We start from the raw sequence: 6,000 nt of genomic DNA on the forward strand, positions 1-6,000 counted from the left end.
TTTCCTACACAAACCAATTCAACTTAGCAAAACTAACTAAAAATATGAGGCAGTATAGGTAGCATCAATAATGGAATTGGAGATATGCCAGTGATAAATTAAGCTCGGGATCTCAGCATGCATCTCTTCGTAACAAGTTGGCTACATCACCAACTTGAAAAAAGGGATGCTCCAATTCAAATTCGCTGGCCAATTCAAGAGTAGCGGGATGCCTTTAATGTAGAGCCACAGATAACCAACTCAGGGCGACTCTGCATCTCGACTGTTTGATCTCTTATGTACTGAGCTGTTTCGCTAATAAAAGAGCGTGATGTGAGCAAGAAACATGGCTTATGAAATTACAAGTGATGCCCCCTTGAGTGGGCGGATGGATGGTTCCTTACATTCACCATCCATGACGAGGCGGTAAGGCCAAAACAGGCTAACATGTCCAGAGGTTGAGAATGATCGTGGTGAAAAGCCAACACAAAAGAGAATTATGAGATTGGTTGTAGTTTGTGCATTAGTTGGTAACGGGTGGACCTAAGAAAGTTGATCAATCAGCCGAAGCTGTTGCAGGATCATCTGCCGTATAGTTTCGTTTCTTTCTGTTCTGCTCAAGTTACTGGTAAATGAGCAGCTTACCATTCAGACACCGTGAGAGGTGGTGAAGGTGTCAAGAATAAATTGAGGACAAAAGCTATGACGGCACGGAATTTAAAAATACAAAGAGAGGCAACAGGTGAGTTTAATTTTTCACAAGACTTCTAAGATCCTAATCTTTCCAATAACGCTATGTCAAGTGAAGCAGATTACTCTCGTCCATTTTCAACATAGACATATACTCTTTATTAATCTTCTCTTCAAGATTCGTCATTCTCTAAAGATTCACTCTCTCTCTCTCTCTCTCTCTCTAGCCTCTACTAGTCGAATCTTCTCCTTCAACTTCTACTTATGAGCCATCAACATCTTATATAACTTCTTTCTTGTGACCAGAACTTTCAGGGTCTCTGCTGGAAGCGATACACAATCAAGCATCAAAAGCAATGACTAAATGCCACAGTGGGATTTGCAATATGCTTTCGAAACAAAGCAGGATCCGATGTGAATGGAAACAGAACATGAGCATCAACGAAATATCAGATTTTTAATTGAATGATAAGAGCGTACAAGCAATCATTCGATTATCAATTGTTCGATCATAATACTGCGATTGCAAAAACACTCTTGGTTGCTGGTGAATCTGAACTATATTACTCGAAACTTCCCCCATATCAACATATTCAGGCATTGCCATCAATTTGCATATAGTCAGTTTAAACAACACGCATAAAAATAGTTAGGAAAGAATAGTTTATGAAATGATTGGAAAGGGGCTGGTATATGTGTCTGCAATTGATATGGGCATGCTGTAATTTTGGCTAAAAGTAGTATCTTTAGTTTTCCTATTTTATGCCCTCCCTTCACACGGCAATATTTTCCATCATGTGATTCATACTTCATTGTCTATCATCTGAACAGGGCAACATTGGAGATGATCAAGATGTCCTTGCGAGGGTACACACGGGAGGCCTCACAGGAGACGTATTTGGATCTGCTAGATGCAACTGCAGCAACCAGCTTGCTCTTACGATGCAGCAGATAGAAGTGGCTGGAAGCAGCATGCTGGTCTACCTCCGAGGGCATGAAGGAAGAGGAATAGGTTTAAGGCACAAATTACATTCCTATAACATGCAAGACGACAGGCATGATACCATGGAAGCAAATGTGGAGCTTGGATTGCCCCTTGACTATAGAGAGTATGGAATTGGTGCTCAGGTATTTCTTCTTTAAGTCAGAAACTACACTGATGTGAGAGGCAACTGTTTGAGAGATTGTACATCATTTTGTAGGACAACTAGAGGAAGCTGGTGACTAAAGCAGATCTTCAGGTTCTCATCTTAAAAAGACAAGATCTAATTACTCTAATACATCGCTCCACCATTAATCTTTTTATAGCATTTGACGCATTTGTTTTAGTGCTCAACATATTGACCAATGCTGCAGATGTGGCGTGACCTGGGAATCAGAACTATGAGGTTGATGAAGTATGTGGGAATTGAAGGTTATGGCTTCATTATTGCTTAGAGTCCCTCCAGTAACTCCCATAATAAAGGAGAACAAGAGATACTCAGAGACAAAATGCTCCAAGATGGGGCACATCTATGGAGCGGGCAATCTCATCAGCAAAAACAGCAAACCGAGCAGTTCCGTTTCATCTGATCTGGCTGTCTGACTCATAGGAACTGCTGGATAGTTTGACTCCTAATGATTAATTTGGGTGAAACAAGCAAATTCACTGGCGGTGTTACTACTTTATGTTTTAAAGCCTATGGTCAAGAACATTGGGATACCTGCTGAGTATGAGTTTAGGAAATTTTGTTGCAGTTCGGTTTTACAATCATTGATCTGTCGATGTCATTCATCCATTTTGTAAGGCGAAAAGGTGAAAGACTAGCCCTCTAATTGAAACTTCTTTTTGTGTTATTGGTGGATGGCAAGAATTATCCTTAATTCACCTTTCCGCGAATCTGTGCATTGATCTCCAGAGACCTCCCCATATTTCATGACAATAGAGTTGGTGCAGGACATTCTTTTTTTCCTCTTCTGTGGCCACCTCAATTGTGACAGATATTATTCTAAGGAAGATACTAAAGTCTGTTATAAGTCAACTCTCCACAGAAGCAATAGATAAGGATTCCTTTCAACCTTTTATTTTATCGATCCCATGCTAACCATGAGTTCGATTACTTTGTTGAATAAAGATGCAATATGCAAGGAGGTTGGCAATGAGGCACGCATGTACCTGAAATTTTGGAAGATGGAATTTCCCTGTGTAATGTTCACTACTCTCCCAGAAAATCAGGAAATACATCAATGTTAAGTTAGTTGCAGTCGAAAGTTTTGCCTTCTTTGATCTGATAAATTAAACAAAATATAGTGAAGCAGAGATTTCACTGTAGACCTACCAAAGTCGACAACCAAGTCTTTACATTCCTAGAGTACCGAAGTCTCCTTCCTTTAGAAAAGTTTCTTCTTTGAAATGCGGCCCAATTTGCAGTGAAATTTTCCGAGCCATTTGTGGGAACTGGGAAGTACACTGGCCATTATCCGTTCGAATATTTAGGAGTCACGGTCTACATATGTTGCGAAAAGCGAGCAATCAAATAATAAGATAGACGAAACAAAAAAAAAAATTGAACACCAAATTTACGTAGTTCAATTATAATGACCCACGTCCATGGGAGAGTAGCAATGGATTTTACTATAAATCAAGCGATATAATGAATATTACATATTCGAGTCACTCAAATATTCTCAATGTTACTCAAGCCCCAATTACATCTAGTAACACATGCAGTGTTTAAGTCCACAACTTCTCGCGAAATAGTCTCTCAATTTCATGAAGAAATTCACAAATCTTACCACAAGATTTCACGGTTACAAACGCTAGTCTTCCTTGGATGTATTTTCACGGACAAGAACAATGAGATAACCCACGTCAAGCACTCACTTGAAAATGGCGATTCAAGAATCCTTCACATCAACAACAGAGGAACGCCAAGCACTCACGCGGCGCTTCGAGACCTCTTCATGATCAACTCAGCCACCCACGGCCACAATATTAGGACGTTAAGGGAATACATAATAACCCTTTAGGGCAGTTAAACAACCAAAAAACCTTAAAGAAGCGCCAAATTTGAGGGAGTTGCCAAAATGGAAATATAGAACCAAAACTAGCACAAAGAAACAATTAACCATGAACAAAAATGAGTCTCATTTTCATCAACCTGCAACAGCTGAATAAAGGAGGCATAATTAGAAATCTTGAATTCATATCAACATTGTGAACAGTCTAGGGTAACACATCCGACGAACACCTCAATCAATGTGAATCTGATCCTTACCACCACTGCTGAAGATAAAGACTTTGAACACAACATCATCCCTATCAATGAGCTCAAACACGCAGACATTTCCTACACACAAATGAGTTTCTCTTGCAAATGCTGGCCAACCAGCAGAGAAGAACACTCGGATTTCCTGCATATATCTTAAGAGCTTCACCGGCCATGACATGTCTGAATACCCAAGAGTTCCCTCTTTCTTGTTTTCTTGAATATGTTGCCTGGCAAATTGACCGGGAACATGCTGCACAAGGGTAGACGTTTGAACAACTAATGTATGCCGAAAGAAGGACAATAATGAAAGCATGCGCCCTTGGAAAGAAATCACACAAGGCCAGCTTTGGTCAATAGTCTTAAGAGGCTCATGAAAGCCATTGATCTTAACCCGCAAAGTAAAGCATTTTCAAACAAATTAATGCCCTTAATTGTATTTTAGGTTAGTACTCAATTCAAGTGACACTCTATCTTTTCATTAAGATAGTGATGAAGCAGCTAATGTGGAATAAACCTGGCCTCATGATTCTTGGGCTCATCAGATTAGCCCTTTTTAATTATGAACAAGTTAGGCCCCTAATAATTATTCTCTCTCGCTCTCTCTCTTTTTTTTTTTTTTTAAGTTCTTTCATTTTTCCCAGAACTCCATGAAATCTTAAATGCACCAGATTTTAATCATATCAACAACATGAACTTTAGAGCTACCTTAAATATCAATATACCAAAGCCTCAAATCTTTGACATATATTCTTCACCCTCAACCACCTACATTCATCACCGGACCGCCGCCATTGGCCACCACCCATCCTCGATTATGATTCCACAGTGATGCTTATTGCATAGCAAACAAAATGGAACATACCCAGTACAGTTAAGTCGAGGATCGTAAGAAATCAGTGTTCATCAAGAGTCTGCCGTTTATCTTGCCAGTATTCACCATGAGAACAATGCACAAAACAAAACAACAGACGAGTTACTCTCAGTCTTAGATTTAAATTTCACGAAATAGGAGTATAATGAATGAATTGAAGATGCCATTGTGGTTTAAACGTGTGATGAGCATCCGCATCTACAGATTCAAGCGGCTTTTCCTCAAAGATAATTCGCAACTTCGTTGGAGCATTTTCACAAACAGTTGGCTAGCATTTCGATGGGTAAGCTTAACTGTAACAACGAAACAAAGACTTGTCCCCTGACTATGATTGGTTTATCAAAGAACGTACACCCCACTGACAAACACTCGTTTAGAGTCAGTTTTCATACAAATCGTGTTTCTATATTCTCAGCCACAGAACTATGAAAAGACAGAGCATGGAAGAACTCACCTTGAAGATGGAATTTCTCGACACGAGCGAGGATCAAATGAAGAACCGTGGCCTCAGAAACCCGTCTCTGGTGATTCATGCTGATGAATAAGCTTAGAACGACAGCTTGAGCTTATTGGACGCACGGACAGCGAGATTGTCTCGAATATGGTCCGTTTGTAATGGGCGGCACGAATGTCCCCATCATCCTCAAAGCCACGCAGGCTCTTGCTGTTGCTCGCCGACCATAGGTACCGCAGCTGGAAAACTCCGTCCTCGGATGAAGCTGACGCCAACTATTGTCCAAGCCCAAGCCATCGTCGCCTGAAGTTCTGCTGCCGAACGGGAACCATTCGACTAGAGAGAACACTATCCTAACAACAGCTCAGGCAAAGATGTCGAGATGAAGGAGGCGGCGACGGTGAAAGGAGAAACCGAGAAGGAGCAGGAGGTCATGACGTGTTTTTCGCAGGCGAAAAGGCCCCGAACGAAGGCTCAAACTTCTCTTATGCACTAACGGTAAAACAGGGCAAGACAGAGGACTTCTCGCCATCGGTGGGGAGGTGATCGCTGGTGACGATGGAGGACGTCCGACAACGAAAGAGACAGAAAGGGATTTTTCCTAGATTCAGTCTTACGAGATTTTTCCTTTGGCAATTTTATTTGATCACTAGTGGGGGTGAGTTTAAGTAACTCAAATCTTAAGGTGTCTTAAGTGTCATGCTCTAGATGATTGACCGGTTTCATAGATTAAAATTTCTTTAATTGAATCCAAT

At 40.7% G+C, this 6,000-nt stretch overlaps 1 long non-coding RNA gene and 1 pseudogene across 1 annotated transcript; one reads left to right on the forward strand and one right to left on the reverse strand.

The window, feature by feature from the left end:
- Positions 1-1,340: 1,340 nt before the first annotated feature.
- Positions 1,341-2,254, forward strand: LOC108953905 (annotated as a pseudogene).
- Positions 2,255-4,031: 1,777 nt separating this feature from the next.
- Positions 4,032-5,787, reverse strand: LOC120295722. Its single transcript, XR_005553042.1, has 3 exons — positions 5,246-5,787; positions 4,783-5,084; positions 4,032-4,170 (listed from the first exon to the last, which is right to left on the reverse strand). It is a non-coding gene; the product is annotated as an uncharacterized LOC120295722 (long non-coding RNA).
- Positions 5,788-6,000: the final 213 nt, after the last annotated feature.

Source organism: Eucalyptus grandis, chromosome 7 (assembly GCF_016545825.1).
Source record: "Eucalyptus grandis isolate ANBG69807.140 chromosome 7, ASM1654582v1, whole genome shotgun sequence".
NCBI lineage: Eukaryota > Viridiplantae > Streptophyta > Magnoliopsida > Myrtales > Myrtaceae > Eucalyptus > Eucalyptus grandis.